Below are 18507 nucleotides of genomic sequence, written 5' to 3'. Positions count from 1 at the left end.
TATTATTTATGTCATGCTATCAGTGTATTCTCACTGGAGAAGACCCAGTGGAGAATAGGAGAAAAGGAGAAGGGGACAGCAGAGGATGAGGTGGCTAGATGGAGTCACTTGTGTGGGCTTGGTTGGACTCCAAAGGATGGTGGAGGACAGGGGAGCCGGGAGGAATGTTGTCCATGGGATCATGACTTCGTGACTAAATGACAATCAGTGTATCCAGTTGCTTACAGAGTTACATAAGGCAGTAAAGTAGACAGCTCTTCATTTCAACCTAGTAATAGAAAAAGCAATAAGAGGAAAGACAGGACAATGGAATGAAGGGAAGAATATGGCCAGATACAGACTGCTTAAATGTCCTGGTTTAGCATACCAGGAAGTGAGCATCAGCTCTCAGGCATTCTGCTTTCAGTTTTGATTCCTTGTTGCAAACTGCAGTCTTCTGCTAGGTTGTCTGTGGACTGATGAAAAAGAGGAGAAAACAGATTTGCAAAACATGAGCATGTGCTGATTCAGAAACAATTACTGTAATTTAAATTAAAAATAAATAAATGCATGTGACCATAGTAGAGAGTGATTGGGGGATTAGGTTGCCTGCTCATTCAGCAGCTCTCCAGATACCAGCTTATGATGGACAATGTGAAGGACCCTTCAACTCATGGGTCTGCAACTTTAAGCAGACTTTGGACTAGATAGTCCTTCAATAGAGGACCTCCTGAAATACAGGATTGTTCTCTGCACCACTCTGGTGTTTGGCTTTTTCTGACTAGTGCTGCATTGGCTGTGTGGCCTCCACTTACTTATTTATTTTATTGCATTTGTATGCCACCCCCTAACCCAAGGGCTCTCTGGGTGGCTCACAAGAAATGCAACTTAACATAAATACAATAAATAAATTGCAGCTAAAAACCACATAAAATCCAAGTAATATAATGTGCAAAAACAGGAGGACAAGAAACAATAATATAAGCAACAATAAAACCAGGAGCAAAAACCAAATAAAAGCATTAAAAGAATTAAAAGGTCTTTATTTGGCAATGGAAACAAAGTAATGAAGGTACTAGTCGCACCTCTTTTGGAAGAGAATTCCAAAGATGAGGAGGAATAACAAAGATCCTTTTTCTGGCTAATTCCCCCCTTACTTCAGTTGAGGGGGATCCACAAAGGAGAGCCTCCATTGATGATCTGAGTGGTCTGGTAGGGATATATGAAACTCCTTTAGATATCCGAGTCCCAAGCTGTTTAAGGCTTTATATGTTAGCATGAGCACTTTGAATTGGGCCCAGGCAGTAACAGGCAGTCAATGCACTTGGCAGAGGACTGGTGTGATATGTTTTCTAGGACCTGTCATGATACATTTTAGGTTATCAATAGTTGCAACTTCAAAGGGATGTGTCAAAGGCTACAAGACTGGCTTTGAGATGAGGTTTGAAGAAAGGAGAGAGGTGGTGCAATGTGAGCTCAGGGCTTTGCTTACCAGACAGCCCCCAGCCCAGATCCAATTCTTGGCATCTCCAGTGAAAAGATCATGGTAACGGAATGAGAAGGACGCCTGCCTGAGGCCCTCCAGCCACTGCCAGTCTGAGCAGACAAGGGCTGAGGGACTGGTTAGCCCTGAGGTGCCCAACTGCAGTCCAGCACAGCACCTGGGGACAGCTCCCCAACCCCCACACGATCTGTTTCTCCACATTGTGAGAACTGGGAGCAATGATTCCTATTCTGAAGGTGTGCTTGGTAAAGAAAATCCCCCCGTTATCTCAAATCTGTCATCTGAGATCACGCTGGAGATTCTTCTCCCACCCTATTCCCAAGGCATCAGCAGCCTCCATGAGAAAGTGCTTGGAGAGGAAGAGGGATCTTGCCTGAGGAACACATGGGACAACATGGAAACATTCATTAAACATTCCAGTCCCCAAGAAAGAAGATGCTAAGAATAACAGCTAAGAAATTAAAAAAGACTGAGACTGGGAAGGGCAGCAGTGAAGGAACTAGAGAAGATAGTGTAACGATGTTTCGTTGGAGGCCAAGGCCAAGATCATCCACACTACTGTATTCCTGATTACTATGTATGGGTGTGGCAACTGGACAGGGAAGAAAGCTGATGCATTTGAAACATGGAGAGCTTCATGAATATCCTGGACTGGCAGAAAGATGAAGTGGGTATTAGATCACAACAAGCCAGAACTTGTCCTGGAAGCAAAAACGATGAAACTCAAGCAGTCATTCTGTGGCCATATCATGAGAAGGCAAGACTCAATGGAAAAGACAATAATGTTAGGGAAAGTGGAAGACAGAAGAGGAAAAACAAATATGAGATTTGTCAAGTCCATAATGGAAGCCACAATCTTGCATTTACAAGGACTGGGTAGTGCTGTCAAGACATTTGGAGGATGCTTATTCATAGGGTTGCCATAAGTCAAAGATGACTTGACAACACATAGGACAGGATCAGCCCTGTCCATTGACATTCTCAAAGACCTCTAAAAGATGAATGAGACAGGATTTACCATTGCAGAAGCCATATTGCTTCATTCTCAGCAGAGTCTGACCTTCTTTATGTTTATCTTTAACAATGCTTTCAACTTCTGCCTGGAACAGAAGTTAAACTAACTGGCCTGTAATTTCCCAAATCCTTCTTTTACAAATTGGTCTTACATTGGCCAACCAGTCCACTACAGAGGCTGGTCTAAGGACATACTGCATATTTTTGTAAGGTGCTCAGTAATAACATACTTGAGCATTTTTAGGAGCATTTTAGGTGGCTGCTATCTGGGCCTGGTGATTGCTCGCCTTCAGTTTGTCAACAAGATTGAGAACTTCTACTTGTCTTAGTTCCTCAGACTCTTGTTACTGAAAGCATCAGTCCAAGCACATGTAGCCATCCTGTATCTTCAGCTTCTCACATTCTTCTGATCCTCCTTTCGTACTCCTAACTCTACTATAATCCAGTTCTCCAGTTTCCTCTCTAGCTGGTCTCCTGCTTTTTATATCTTCAAAGAATTCTTCAGTGTTGCCAGTGCCCCTCAAAATGCTGTTTTGCATTGGTTTTATCTGCTTGCATCTCCCGTGTGCCAGCTTGTGCTCCCTTTTGATTTCCTCACTTAGACAAGACTTGCATTTTCTGAAGAAACCATTTTTCGCTCTGATAATTCCTTGACACTGCTTGTTAAAAACGTTGGTGACCTCTTAGGCTTTTCGCTACCTTTCCTAACCTGTGCTGTATGTACATACGAGTAATATCTGAGCACTTGTTGAGTTTTTGAATAATCTCCAACCATTCTAAAGGGATTGAAGCTTCTTGACTCTCCCTTTCAACTTCTTTTTGCAGGTTCCCTCAGAGACAAGCAATTCCAGAAGCACCCTCTACCCCACCCTATGCTAGCCATGGCCTGCTGGGAACGATGGATTTTTTTTCAGTCTAAGCATGCATTGGATTGCACCTTAAACAACCAACAGCTGCTTCACTCCACCTAATGGTAGGGCTGACCAAGTAAATGACGGATCGTCTCCACTCTCCATGCCTCTTAAAGTCATGAGCTAAATTGCTTCCTAAGCTAAACAAATAATTACATTTTTTGAGTTTTTTCCCACCACTTCCTAGAGATTTACAAGAGAGGAAGCTTCCGTGATTTTGTCAAATACATTTGACCATCAATGTTATTTTAATGAAATTGTTTATACAATGAGTTTTGGCAAGTAGCTAATCCAGAGTGAATAATGAGTTAGGATATAGCACTTAATATCTCAGGACCTCAGTCAAAGTTGAAGGAATTAAACTGGAATTTTCCTAAAGGATATTTCAGTCCAGCCTTCAAGGCTGTCTGCTCTTTATGTGTGTTTTTTGTTCTTAATTGGCAGATTTTTCCTAATTGCAATACCCCCTTCCATCATTAAAAAAAGCGGTTGTTTTCATTTTTTTCCGTAGATCTCACTATTGTAGCACAGAACCTTCTCTGACTGACCCCAGTGACCCCAGAGAGAGTAGATGACTCTTTGGGGATCCATAAATGCTTGTAAGAACCCCCTATCAGGGCAGCCCGGGACTTGTGCTGCCTGAAGCAGAGCAGCAAATGGTGCCCCCATCAAACTCAAGGTGCAGAAACCCCAAAGCCAGCCACATTATTTTGGTATATGAGGCACAAAATCCCCTAAGCACCCTTCTTGACCCTTGGCAGCAGAAATATGACCATAACAAAGCAAATGACCAACAACTCGCTGCCTGAGATAACTGCCTCACTCCACCCCCTGGCAGGGCTGACCCGGCCCTTCCCTGAGGCCCAGGCCCAACACCATCCCTCATGCTAGGGTGTCCATGCGTCTTACTTTACAATAGACAGTCCTCCATTCTGAGGGCCTGTGAGAGAGCAAACTTCTGCCTGAAGCTGTAAGGAGCTGTTCTGCTCAATTCCAGGTTCTGTAAATGGGGAGCCAGGCAAAGTCCTTGAAGTTGCCATCAGCTGTCAGCATGCAGACAGCAGGCTGAGCTGGTCACCTGGCCACCATCTCTGGTAAGATGTATCACATTTCTATTTACTTTAAAGTTAGTATTTCTACATTTGCATCTCTGCCGAGAAATTAGCATATGCCAATCTTATTAAAATAAGCCTCCTCTTTGCCCTCCTTTTTGGTGACATTAGTCCTTTTTTGCACAGTCCTAACTAGTTGCACCATGAGTTGCTATGTCTGGCTCAGGAAACTAAAGTCAATGACAAAAGTGTGCGTGTATTTTAAAGGTGCTTGAAATGACATACCAGTTGTCATGTGGTTTTGTAATCCACTACAGAAATGGGATGGAATGTTCATCTTGTGATTATTTTGATTACTATAACTTGCCTTTTCTTTTCTTTTTGCTACAAAGAACCAGCGCAGCTCCTCTCCATTCTCACAACAACTCTGTGTGTGTCTTGAGGTTGGAACAATTAAAATGCAATCTTCTCTTGCTAGCTTTCTCCACTTTAAAAGTGACATGCCATCCAGGAGCCATGTTAAAAGGCTGCCTTCCCTTGACTTTGCTTTGAGTCATGCAGACTGAACATACAGGAAAATTGACAATTAAGTTAAAAAGCATTCAAGAAATCCATGTGTTCTCTGACAGGCTAGCAACTGATGAGCTAATTCACATTGCCTATCAGCCATTAACAGGGCTGGGTGCCAAAACATTTAAAGGCTGTTTAAGATATTGCTTTTTAATAAGGTATTACCCTTGTCAATGTTACTTGCAAATAGTCATATCCGCTTCACATCCGTTTCACTCCCTGAACAACGGAGGGGGTCCCCTGGACTTTATGCACACCATATTCACAGCATGGAAATGCTTCCCATTCAGAGGTAATATTGAAATGGCTCTTAAGGAACATTTCTTAAGACCTGAGTAAAAAAGGCAAGCATCTCTGGCTAAAAGCAATGCAGAAGGGGGGGGGGGGGTGCAGGAAGAGATTTTAAAAGCCAAGGGGGAGGTAGGTGGCTCAGAATCATTGCAGCTTTTATTCTGAGCTTTATAGGCACTATCCAAGGTCCTGAACTCCTTTTCCAAAATGCTTCGCCACCATGAAGCATCATGGGTAACTGCTTTAAGGCTCAAAATAAAAGCCGTAATGAGTGAGGAACCCCACTGACATAGCAGTGGCCACCCTTCCTTGTTAAACATTTATAGATCAGGGAATGAGTTCCCATTGCCTAAGAAGCAGAAAGCAGCTGCACGATTAAGGAACGCTTTCTAGGCACAGTGTAAAAAAGAATACAAGGGATGCCACTCATAAATGCTTTGTGCAATTTTAAGAAGGGAGGGAAGAAAACAAGACTTTATCCACTTCATATAGATGAGAATATAATTTTTTTCTCTCTATTTCTGATTTCCAAGTGTATGGGCTGTTGCTTATGCATCCAGAACCCCACCACCCAAGGAATACCCAAAGTTTGCAGATGTACACAAAATCTCTGTTAAAAGATCCACTCAGGGTCACCTCAGAAATGGCCTTGTGTGATTGGAGCATCCTCAGTGAACAAGGAATGCTGGCTGAAAGCTGCAACGGAGGGTGAAATACACAAGGAGAATGGAATGGAATAAAATGGCACACACACCAGAATGGACAAAGCAAAATGATTTTTTCTTTGGTTCCTTGCTCAAATGTGTAGCTTAATCCTTACCTCTAATAATACAGAAGAGTGTCATATTCCATTCAAGAAACTATGTGCACGTTTCACACCTATTATATTTTTGGGTTTGCATGGGTTGTGTGACAGGTTGCAAACCAGCAGGCTGGGGAAACATTATAATTATCACACTTCTGGAAAAGAAAAAGTTATAGAAATGTAGTCAAAAGTACAGCAAGATTTTTTTTTAAAAAAATGATTAAATCCAATTACTAACCGTGACAATAGCTCCAGAGTTTTAAACTGCACTTTAATTTTTTTCTTCCATCTGGGGCTGTGAAAAGGGGTCAGCCTTATTTATAAAATGGCTCCATATGGTAACATAAGAGAATACGGACTTAATTAGATATTTTATGAACTCCTAGAAAGTCAGGCATCAGTACAGCAAAAAGAGTTTTGCAATTTGCAACACATTAAGATATGTTACATCATCTGCATTATAAACTAAAGCTCATGCTGACAATAAGTGACAAGTTTCTCCAGATTATTTCTTTTGCAAGTGTTATTGCATGTTTTTGTTTGTTTTTGTTTTGTCTTTGTTTAAAAATTATTATGGAAGTCATCTTTATTGTTGAGGTATGAAATGTGAATTGTGAAACTTCCTGAAATCCTGGGCTTTCTGTTCAGTGAATTTGCACGTTTGTGGTCTCCGCTGATAATCCCAATGGCTTCTCCCAAGAAAGCGCATCTCTTGCAGGAAATCACATGCTTCCCACAGCCAAATTGTTTTGCTTGTTTGCTTTTGGGAGCACCATTGCTGCATTGATGACCGGGGCCAGTGGGCCTAGCAGTAGCAAAAACACTGATTTAGCTGGTATACACTCTCACTGGTTCCATCCATTTTAATGCCCTCACAATGTCTTATGAGCCCTGAAACAGAATCACAGCACAACCGTGCCTACCCCAGGATCCAAAACTCAGCAGTAAACTGACCACCACGCAGCCCTTCAAGAAGCCCCAGCTCCTGGCCGCTGCAGTTCCCCTTTTTCATTAGTGGTGGAGATGGTGATGGGCCCTCTTGAGGGCTCAGGGTCATCAGCAGCTCTCTAACAGTGCCAGGCCCTGATATTAGGCCCAGGATGGTGGTTGGATTTTGTTCATCCAACCACCATCCATGTTTAAGGGTCTTTTTTTACAGATTGATATAATTTGGGTGTTAGAAGGAATGGGGCAAAGCTCAAGGAACCAGGCTTCAGGCTGGATGTCAGGAAGTATCTCCTGATGGTTAGGACCCCTAGGATATGGAATGGGCTTCCAAGGGAGGTGGTTGAGGGCTCATCAGTGGGGTGTTCAAGGAAAGATTGGACAACCACATGTTGGGGATTACGTAAGCAGAGCCAGCGGGAGCCAGGGGTCAGGCGAGATGAGCTGGGAGACCCCTTCTGACTTGCTTTGTTTCTATGAATGTTACTCCAGATAAAAGTGACTAAGACATTGCCATGCAATGTTTGCCCACCACACAATAAGAGCAGTGGTTCCATTAGAAATGGTGATATTCACAGTACTTTTCCCTTTAAAATATGGAATACAGAAATATGTATGTTTCTAAAAAAATCTTCAGTTGAATAGTGTTTAGATCATTGCGCTGCTCACAGGCATTGTAAGGCTAGGTGCATGCATCCACCAAGCTCTGCAATGAATGGAGCGATTTCTCTGCTCACATGCACAGTGAAGGAAAACTCTTCCTTCCTTCTGAAAAATAGCTGAAGGTGGGGAGGCAATGCCATCTTTCAGCAGGAGGGTCTTTTGCCAACAGGAACTTTGGCAAGAAGAGCCCCCCCACCCCAGCCAATGTTTGACAGGGAGGCTTTTCCCTTCTCTGTTCAAGTACCACATGTACATGCATACACCCAAATACACATAATGCGGTGTTCCCATAGGATATGGCTTGAGTTGTCTTGCACTGTTTCCTCTGGAAGATACCTTTTACAATGTACATGCACTCTGCTCGTGCTGAAATGTATACCTTGATAGGAGAGTAAGATGGACTTCTGGGGGATTGCTAAACAGGACTTCCTTAACAGATGCAGGGTACTTCTGAATATCAAGGCGGGGAACAAACAAACTTTGGCCATGACCATCATGGACTCCTTGTAAAAACAGGTCTAGAGAATCTGTGGCCTTTGAGATGTTGTTGGAATCAACACCCCATCACTTCTAGCCAGCATGGCCAGTGGCCAGGGATGAGGAGAGGTAAAATGCAGCAACATCTGGAGGGACCAAGTTTCCCCACCCATGTCCTAGCAGCATCTAAATGACCATTTTTAGGGAACTAAATACAGAACTACATGGAACCTGGCTGGTTCAAGCACTCCATTGCCTTTTGTAGCAATGATCTTGCCTTTTGAGAAGGAAATTGGACTAGATCACTTAGACAAGATCACCTGCTTGGTCCATCCAAACGTATATGCCTTTTTCATTTCACAGCTTTTATGGTTCGAGTGAAATGCTCCCCATTAGGAGAGATGCAGTGTCCATGCAGACAGGGCTTCATACCACACACTCCCCTTGTTGTTGTTCTGTGCAGTCAAGTCGTCTCCACCTTCTGCCAACCCTGTGGCAGAACCCCATGAATGAAAGCCCTCCAAAAGGCCCTCTCGAGACAGCCCTGCTTGGCTGTCCTAAGTTCAAGAGTGTAGCTTCCTTTGCGGAGTGCCCTGAGATGCTGCACACTCACAGGATGCCAGTCACTGGATGCCAAGCCATCCATTGTCAGAACAGACAAAGGAAATTTGTCCCTGCAATAGACTTCCCAACTACAACTTTGTGAGTTCCCCCACAAATAGAAATTTTTCACATAATTTGGATAAAAGGAAAAAGACTTCATGGCTCCACTGGAAAGAAGGTGGGGGATTAACTCTCCTTCCTGGCCCAGCATCTGAACTGAGGAGCAACTTTAGCCTCCTAACAACTGTTTCCCCATATTGAGTTTCTTGGTCATACTATAGAGTGACATGATGTTGGGAGTTGGTTTTTTTGTGCTGGTGGGAAGTATGTTATGGAGCACATCCAACTCTGATCCTCTCCATAGCTAGGATTGGCTGAGAATTTTGTTTAGTTCATTTTTTAAATATGAATTTAAAAAATTTTGCAAAAAGCTCCATAAATGGAATGGGAGGAACTTAAGATTTAAAAACAATGAATGTAGGTGAAAGCAAAATCCAGATGAATGCCTTTGAAGACTTCAGTCTCAAAAATATGTGTTTGAAATTTGAATGCCTGCATAATCAGGCATGTTTGGGATCCTGAATTAGGGTTGCCTCTTTTTTTCTGGCAGGCTGTGCATATTTAACAGTCAAATGAAGGCAGGTACAATGTCGTCTTCTTCATGTTCTAGGCTATTGTATAGTTGGGACTGAAATGATCTAGGGGCTAGAACAATCTTCTGAGGAAGAAAGTTTACAACATGCAGGATTGATTAGCTCAGAAGAAAGGCAAGGGGAGACATGATACAAGTGTGGAGAAAGTGGATAGGGAGACATTTTCTCCCTCTCTTATAATACTAGAACCCAGGGTCAACCCATGAAGCTGAATGGTGGGAGATTCAGGACAGCAGGAAGGAAATCTCCTTTGCACAGTACATAGTCAACAGAATCCATCCCGCAAAATTGGTGGCCGCAATTAAGGGCCACCAATTTGAATAGCTTTAAAGGGGGCTTAGACAAGTTTGTAGAGGATATGGTGGTCAATCATGGTAGATGGGAAACAGAAATGAAAAGGTTCACTGAAGTCACACCCAATTTGTGTGTTTCCCACAGGTGGGCGTTGGCCACTGCATAAATGCTGCACCAGATGGACCCTTGGTCTGATCCAGTATAGTGCTCCTTTCATTCTTATTCTAGGATAAGCAGTACCTGCTACATCTGGCCAGGGGATAATTTCATTTGGTCAGTCATTTGATAAAAAATTCACAAAATGCACAGATTTCATAATAGACTGGAGAAAAAGAAACTGATTTTTTTCCAAAGGATGAGAGAGAAAGCAAAACTGATGGATTTGTCCATAACTATCGCTAACCATTATGACTCATCAGACTCTCGCTGCTCTGCAAAAGATTTGCCTTGTCCGGGCTATTGCAGGACGTCCCAGTGATAAGTTGTAATCCAGGGTTGTTTGTACTTCTCCATCACCTGTATTTGCTTAAGAGGCCCAACAAGGCAAACACTCCTGATGCCTTGTTTATGCTGCAGCTTTCACTGGAGCTTATAAAACTCATAGTTACTTCATATAAGCTGTCGATCGGCCTTTCTCTGACAGCAAGTGTTGACAGTAAGTAACAGACACTTTGCCCCTAAGGTACCATGTTTATATACTGGTGCAAAAGCCTGGTGGATTTGAGCTCTGTTAAACCATCACAGATAACAGTGCTGTTATCAGATAAGTGACTATAATAAATGGCTACAATTAGTGCTCTGCTGATGAGACAACTTGGTGGTCTTTCCACTCTGTTTTGGACAAATCCCAGGCCTAGAAGGAAAAGAAACAAAAAATGTGGTGAGAAGAGAAGTTGAAACAAAAAATGTTTGAATTTTGAAGATAATATTTTACAGTAACAAGGAGGAACAGCACCGAAATGTTGAGTGTGAAGCAAGATTCCAATTAACCCATCCCCTCACCGTCCTCACCCCCAGTTTTCTACTTTCTCCCCCCAAGTCAGTCAATATTCTGTGGCCACTCGAATGGTTTTGGGGTCATGTCTCCCATTAGGGTTATTTCTTTCCACAAAAAGATTTGTGTGCACTTCAGACCTTGGTATTTTCCCAAGTCTGGTGGCGCCTCCCTCTTGTGGATGAGTGGCGCCATTTTGGCTGGATGAGCTATAGTACAGGCTGGACATTGGAAATCTCAGGAACGCATGCAGATGCTTATGGATTGGGCATGAAGCCAGACCTACTTTGGAAAAGAAAATGCTATCTTATCCAACTAGTGGCAATCTTAGGAGCTGATCTAGAACAGGGATAAACAGTGTAATATTTCAGGGTTTTGTGACTATGAAGAGGAGGAGCAGAGGCAAATAAATATTTAACCTTATTTCCTTTAAAAAAGGAATGTTTGGTTTAAAAAAGTATTAAGAAAATGATTGAGGAAGTGATCTGTAGTGACCTGTAGACTTCATGAGGGAGAGGGCACAAAATACTTCAGATTCCCAGATCTGAGGGCTGAAGCAGGGCTCTGACCTGTTGCCCCTTGGAGGCAGCATGGAAAGAACCATACTGGCTGCCTCTCCAAAGCTGACAGCCTTGGACAGCAGGTAAGGGGGCATTCTGGTTGATGGGGAGGGGATTGTGGGGCCACGGTTCAGTAATTTCTGTGTCCTCTGTCACTTCCTTCCCTTTCCCTCTGAAGTGGCTCAGCATGTCTAGCAAAAATGCAGAGTGGAAGGAATAGGGAGGCAAAGAGCACCTCCACCATTCCCCCAGCTCAGGAAGCCCATAAGCTTTCATATTCAGAGGCTAATGGACATCTCAACTGGATTGCAGCCTAACAGAACTTAAAAAAAATAAAACAACCCACCACCACCACCAACAGCTCTAGATTTAAGACACAGTTTACAGCAAAGATCAATGTTCCCAGTTTTAGGTCCATAGCCATAGCTATTGCTTGTTTCACCATCTGCTGCCAGATTCTGTTGTGGAAGTTCACTCTTCTGCTGGCTGAAGATCACTTGATCTGGCTCTCTTCTTCACCACAGTGCCAGTTTCCCTGAATCTCCTCACTCTCCTGCCTCTGCGGCTGCCTCCTCATCTCCCCCACCAACTGCCTTCTCTTTCAGACTGGCATTTGACTTTCTCCTCCCTCCTTTCAAGCCCCTCCTGATTTACATGGTCCATACGTAAGACCTGTAGAGGTAGGTGTTGCAGCAGACTTCAGATCTGCAAGATCTACTTGGTTTATTTGCTTCTTTTAACTAGGACCTCATGATCTACAAACCGGAGCCTGGTGTGAGAAAGACATATGCTTAATGTGCAATCCCAGGCAAAAACCTACAAATCCCAGAATATTGTGAGTCTGAGTCTGAGTACCAGAAAATAATAGAGTTCACAACCCTTCAAGCATTCCTGGTTACCCAAAGTGTTCTTCATTTCAGTGTCACAGTGTAGAGTGTGAGTGTGGAGGAATAGGAAGTCAGTTTGGTGTTGCTATTGTTAAAAAACTGAGAGTCAGAAATCGTTGCCAAGCTACTGCAGATCATCCAGAAATCTGCTCACAGATCCAGATGTTTACCTGGTCTAGAGGATAAGAGGGTTCTCTCCAGAAGAATCTGGGCACCTCTACTTTATGGCATCTGACTGAGTGAAACTGGAATTGGATTGGGGGATGAGGACACGAGCAGGCTGTGAAATGTGATGGAAATTTTGCATGAATCACCACATATTAATTCCATTGTAAACCTTTATTTTCCCTGCTAGAACTATTCAAATTTGTTCAGTATGGTAAGAAACAGCAACGTGATATGCTATGAATCGCAGGCCTAAGAGCCAAATCTGGCCTCGTTGTGGTCCCAATACCGCCTTCCAGAATTCCCTGGAAGGCCACACCTCCTTCTTCTGGCCCCCCTTTCCTCAAGCACCAATCATCCCATGGGTTTGGGGCTTTTGTGTAGTCCCTCCCCCTTCTAAAACATTGATGTGCTTCTCTTTAAGCTTTGTTACTAGAAGTAAGATGCAGATTTATTGATTGATTAGTGTCTCGGGATGGCTTACAATGAAAATGAATAAAATAAGCAAAGCAGCACAGCACCCACCAGCTAAGATAATAAAACCCCAGTTAAAATCAACTAAACATTAAAATGATGGGAAAATAAAAGGTTTTTGCCTGACATTGAAAAGAATATAGCATTGGCGCCAGGCACACCACTCTGGGGGCCATATTCCATAGTTGGGGCACCACCACAGAGAAGGCCCTCCTCCAGGTAGCCACCCTCCTAATCTCCTTCAAGGAGAGCTCCCAGAGCAGGACCTTCAGCTCAGATATCAAGGGGCAGGAGGGCACATAGGGAATAAAGCGTTCCTTCAGGTATCCTGGACCCAAGCCATTTAGGGCTTTGTAGGTCATCACCAACACCATAAATTACTCCCGAACCTCAGCTGGCAGCCAGCATCACCAATAAAGGACTGACTTTATATGTGAGCACCTGTCTGTCCCCATCAACATCCTGGCAGCTTATTTAACTGTGTTTGGAGGCAGGGTTGCCTTCAGCCCTGTTTGTCATTGCAATGTGGCCTCTGAAAGCTTCTCTGAAACAGAATTCAGCCCTTGGGCTCAGAAAGGTTTGGTGATGGAGGACTGGGAATCCTAGGTAGGGCTGAAGGGAGCTGATAGTCAAAAAAAGAAGCAGAAGTTGCACACCCTAATTTTTTTAAATCTCCAAACCATAATTCCAAATAAGTACACATGATCTAGAGAGGGAATTCTATTTCAGTTCCATTTCCCATTTCCCGATTTCCATACTTTAGTTTTCCCTGGAGAAATCAAACTTTGGCCATCCTTGGTTATGTGACCCCATCATTTGTTTCCATTAAATGGTCTGAGTGTTTTCATGCATGTGTGTTCAGCTGCAGTTGCACTGCTTCATGGGCTTTTAGGCCTTGTAGTCTTTATATATAAAAACTTTTATATTCCACTTTAGGAATCTGCTCAGTGTGGCCACCAAATCCCAGAAAAAGATTAGATTTATGGTGGTGTTTAAAGTAAATCATTCTAACATGTGTGTTCATTGTTCTCAATGGTATTCCAGAGAACTAAGGAGTTCATATGACCTTATATTTGTATATTCTTAGCTGGAATGGAGCTCAAAATCTCTTAACATTAAGACCTTCAAGAAATGCCCTTAGACCAAGGTCAATTCCCACTTGGGAAGTCTGAAGAATTCAGATCACTTCCAGCCAAGCATCCAGTCTTGTGACTGTTCATCCTAGCTGGAGGTGAACCTCAAACTGCTTTGGAGGGATGCCCAGCAGTAAAAATCATTAACGCTGCCTGAATAGTCCCATGGAGAGGACTGAAATATATAGGTGAGAAAGGGCACACTTAGGATAGTGTTGCACCAGGAAAAATACAAATGCACTCCATTATGTTAAGAGTTCTTGCTTGCAAAGCTATTTCTATGTAATGTCATGAAGTATAACTATAATCTTGGTTTTAAAGGTATCTCTGTTTACACCCAGCAGACTCTCATAATGTTATGGATGTGGGAATAATAGCCTATAATTTAAGCCCTTTGCTGAAAAGTTCTTTTAAAAAGCATTTATATTCCTGCACAGTTTAGTCATTTATAGGATGACATATGTTTATAATGGGTTTTATATTATGTGTGTGTCTGTATCTAGTGTGTGTGAATGTAACATAGCATACACAGACACTAGATAAATAGATACACACACAACACACACTACAAGAATGCAGTGAAAGGAAAGTTCAGATTACCTTTAAGAAATTTTTAAAGCAGTGATCATTCTGAACCTGAAAATGACAGGCAGTAAAATGGCACAGAATAGACCTTTCTGTAGTTAATTCTCCATATAAAGAAACAATGTTTATGTAGCTTCTAGCTGGCACATTGCAGATGTCTCCAGATCCATCCCTCCCTCTCCACTAAGCATAGCAATGTTTTCCTGGCAGGAAATGGTCTCTTGTAAAAGTATGTTACCTACAGGGGCTTACGCTTTGACTTGATTTAATATTTCCTAATAATACTTCCAGGGGAAATTGCCCAGAATGGGAGTGCAGATCCCCAAGGACTTTGACGCTTGGTGTGGAAGTGGGATTTATAGGTGTTCTTTGTATTCCAAGCGCCAGAATCTCTCATAAACTCCAAAAAGTTACACATAGGCATCAGTTTGTTTACCTTTTCATGAGCTTAAAGGTGATTCATTTGACCTTTGAAAAATATGATAAGGCCTCTTGCTGAAACCACTGCACTCCTTAGATTAATGGAAAGCTGTCAAACTGTGTAATCCTAACATTTGAGCTGTTTTTAAGTGTTCCACATTGGACTTTCTATTTCCAGGCTGAGTGGCACAACCACTTCCACATGGTCTTTTATTTGGACATTGCCTAATATATCCCCACCAAAACAGAATGGCAGCATCCCTTATTCATCCAAAATATTAATCACTCATTTTGACATTTGTCTGTTTGAAACAAGACAGTAGGTATTTTCTGTTGACATTTGTCTGTTTTTCATGCTTGGGTTTTTTCCTCATTCCTCCTTCCATACCTCTTAGGATTTTGAATGAATACAGATTTTCTGAACAAGAACAAAAGATGATGGCCGTTACTGTCAAACTCTCATAAATATATTTCATTCCATGCTTGGTCTGGAGACAGACTCCCACATACATATGGGCCACTTGATCCACACAGCTCCTGATGTGTCGGAGCTGAAGGAGTAAAGGTATTCTCCTTTAAAGTCTTGTTTTGAAGCGATATCAAGGAATAGAAAAACTCTCTTGGTCTGTGGCTCAAACTGAAAAGGAACTCTAGTGCCTGACAACGCAAGCAATTGAGACATGAAATAAGAGAAGCATGAATAAAGGCAAACTAGAAATTGTAAAGCAGGGAATGGACAAGGATGTCCTCTTTCTCCAATGTTTGCTTTAATTATAGAACTATTATCAAATATTATAAGAAGTGACAATAATATAAAAGGTACTGGATTTAGAAGCAAAATTAAGATTAGTGTATTTGCTGATGATACATTGTTAACCATTAAAGACCCACTTAAAAGTTACGGATCAGATTAAAACTCATTTAGTAGAATTTGGAGAGATAGCTGGTCTACAGCTTAATTGGGATGAATCTGAAATGTTGCTGTTTAACTGCAATAAAGAAGAAAAGGAGAGAATTAAGAATACATTTCAAATTAAGATACATAAAATCATCAAATGTCTAGGTATAAATATTTCATAAACTATCCATTGTTTAAAAAAGAATAATTTTGATATACTGAGATCTGAAATAAAGGATAATATCCATCAATGCAGGAAAGTAGGATTATCATGGTTTGGTAGAATAGCAGTATGTAAAATGAAAATCTTACCCAAGATGATGATGATGATGATTGGGGAATGTTGCTGATTAAGGTATTAGGAAAAGAATTGGATTATTGGCAAAATATGATTAATAAATTTTGTAACAGAGATAGGAAAGCAAGGATTAGAAAGAAAAGATGGTATAAATCACAACAATGGAAGGATTAGGTATTCTGAATATGAAATTATATTATGTAGTGAATCAGATAAGATATATACCAGATATCATATTGCAGCCTGAAAAGATAATATGGGCAGAAATAGAACAAAATTTAAAGATCCCTTCTAAACCTCTTTTCTAAACAGGACGACAAGAAGTTTGTAAGAAAGATAGAAAACTACTTTCTTAAAAATATGATGTAAATCTGAGATAAGTACAGAGAAACGGTTATGCCAACAATTTCACCAATTATTCTAGTTACAGAAATTTAAGGATTTCCAGAAAATTTGAAAGAAAAGAATTAAAGGAAAAGAAAAACAAGTTTTAGGTTAAAAGATAGGTTGGAAGAAATGGACAACAAGGAAAGGATAAAGGTGGTACTAGGAAAAGAAAAACTCACTTGGTTTAATGTTGTGTAACTAGAACAACGTACTAAAGAATGGGTGAACTAAAATAGTAAATGTAAACATCTCACCAAATTTGAAGAGATTGTTTTATATAAAGAAAAACAAGACCTTATCCAGGGTATCAAATTGCTCTGCTCTTCCACTGCCCCTACCAGGAGGGCCAGCTGCTGCTGCCACCGCCGCCTTCAGTGGGTGCCCAGGAGAGCCCTGCTAGCCATTTCCCCACCATGGCAGGAGCCACAGCATGAGTTGCTGGCAGGGCGTTCCAGAGCACCCTGCCAGGGCAGCGCTGCTTCTCCCTACCATGGACAGGAGCATAGCGCCCTTTGGCAGAGATAATGGCTTGGACCGTCTCTTGCCGGAACTCTGTGACTGGTGGAGGGCACAAGGTGGGAGCAGGCAGGGCTGTGCAGGTGGGCAGGAACGACTGGGCATAGCAGCAGCGTTGGCCGGCAGACATCGGCATGGGACTTGCCGTGGTGCCACCACTTTAATTTTTATTTTATTTTTTATTTATGTGTTTATTTATTTGAAACCTTTCTAGACTGTCCCTTACAGAAATCTTGGGATGGTTTAACAATACAACATAAAATAAAACACAGCATCCTAAAAAAATTCAGCTGACAGTAAAACCCCAATTGAAACAAGCAGTTCCTAAAACATTGGGAAAATTAAAAGGTGTTAGTCAGTTGCCGAAAAGAATAAAGTGACAGCACCAGGCGAACCTCTCTAGGGAGGGAATTCCCTAATTGGGGCACCACCTCGAAGAAGACCCTTCTCCAGGTGGTCATCCTCCTAATCTTCTTCAGGGAGGGCACCCAGAGAAGGACGTCTGGCCCAGATCTTAAGGGGCAGGTAGGCACCTATGGAAAGAGATGCTCCTTCAGCAAAATACACTGGGCTGGGCCCAACGAGCCCAGGTGGCTAGCAAAAAAGTTGCAGCACAGTCAAAATATCTGTACTTCACCTCCACACCAAGAGTCTTCTCGGTGCATCTCTGTACATCACCCTTCACCAACAGAAGGTAAGACTGTTTTGGCTACATCTGGATGATCAGGGACTATGGCCGCATAGTACAGTCTCCATCTACAAAATGCACTGTGGAGCTCACGTCCACAAGAGGTGGCCGTGGCCAACCATACGGATGGCTTGAAGGGGACTGGTCAAACTCACGGCGCTACAGAGGGCTACTTGCCATGCTGGCTTAATCCCACCTCTAGGATCAAAGGCACGGGGCCCCCTCAGTGCCAGCTTCTGCCCAGCTACTACCCTCCTGTGGTTGGTCATTGTGGGAAACAAGATGCTGGACACGACAGGCCTCTGGGCAAACCCAGCAGGGCTCCTCATGTGTTCTTACTAATTTTCCCATAAACATTTACCAATTAAAGGGATCATTCCCAGAGGCTTGGCCTATGGTTCATGATTGATACAACATAGGACTAATTTGGATGATTATGCCAGCATTAAAGGGAAGAAAAACCTTTATTTTGCTTCATATTGAATCCAGAACCACATCCATTGCATTAAACAAGCAAGACTATCATTATTAAAATACAAATTACATATTTTGCATTTTAAAAAGAGCTCTCTAAGTGGTCTGCCAGAAATGGGATCCCTAGCAATTTTCAAGTGGTCCATGGGAAGAAAAAAAGTTTGAGAAATGCTGACATCCAACTTATTTCTTAAGGGTTTTTCCCCTAGTAAATAACAAAAATGTGCATTTTTAAAACACTTCCCAGAACTCTGTCAAGACTCTTTC

The sequence above is a fragment of the Varanus komodoensis genome, unplaced genomic scaffold (assembly GCF_004798865.1).
Source record: "Varanus komodoensis strain SLA01 unplaced genomic scaffold, ASM479886v1 scaffold1, whole genome shotgun sequence".
Taxonomy (NCBI): domain Eukaryota; kingdom Metazoa; phylum Chordata; class Lepidosauria; order Squamata; family Varanidae; genus Varanus; species Varanus komodoensis.
Note: the sequence above shows the minus strand (reverse complement) of the source record.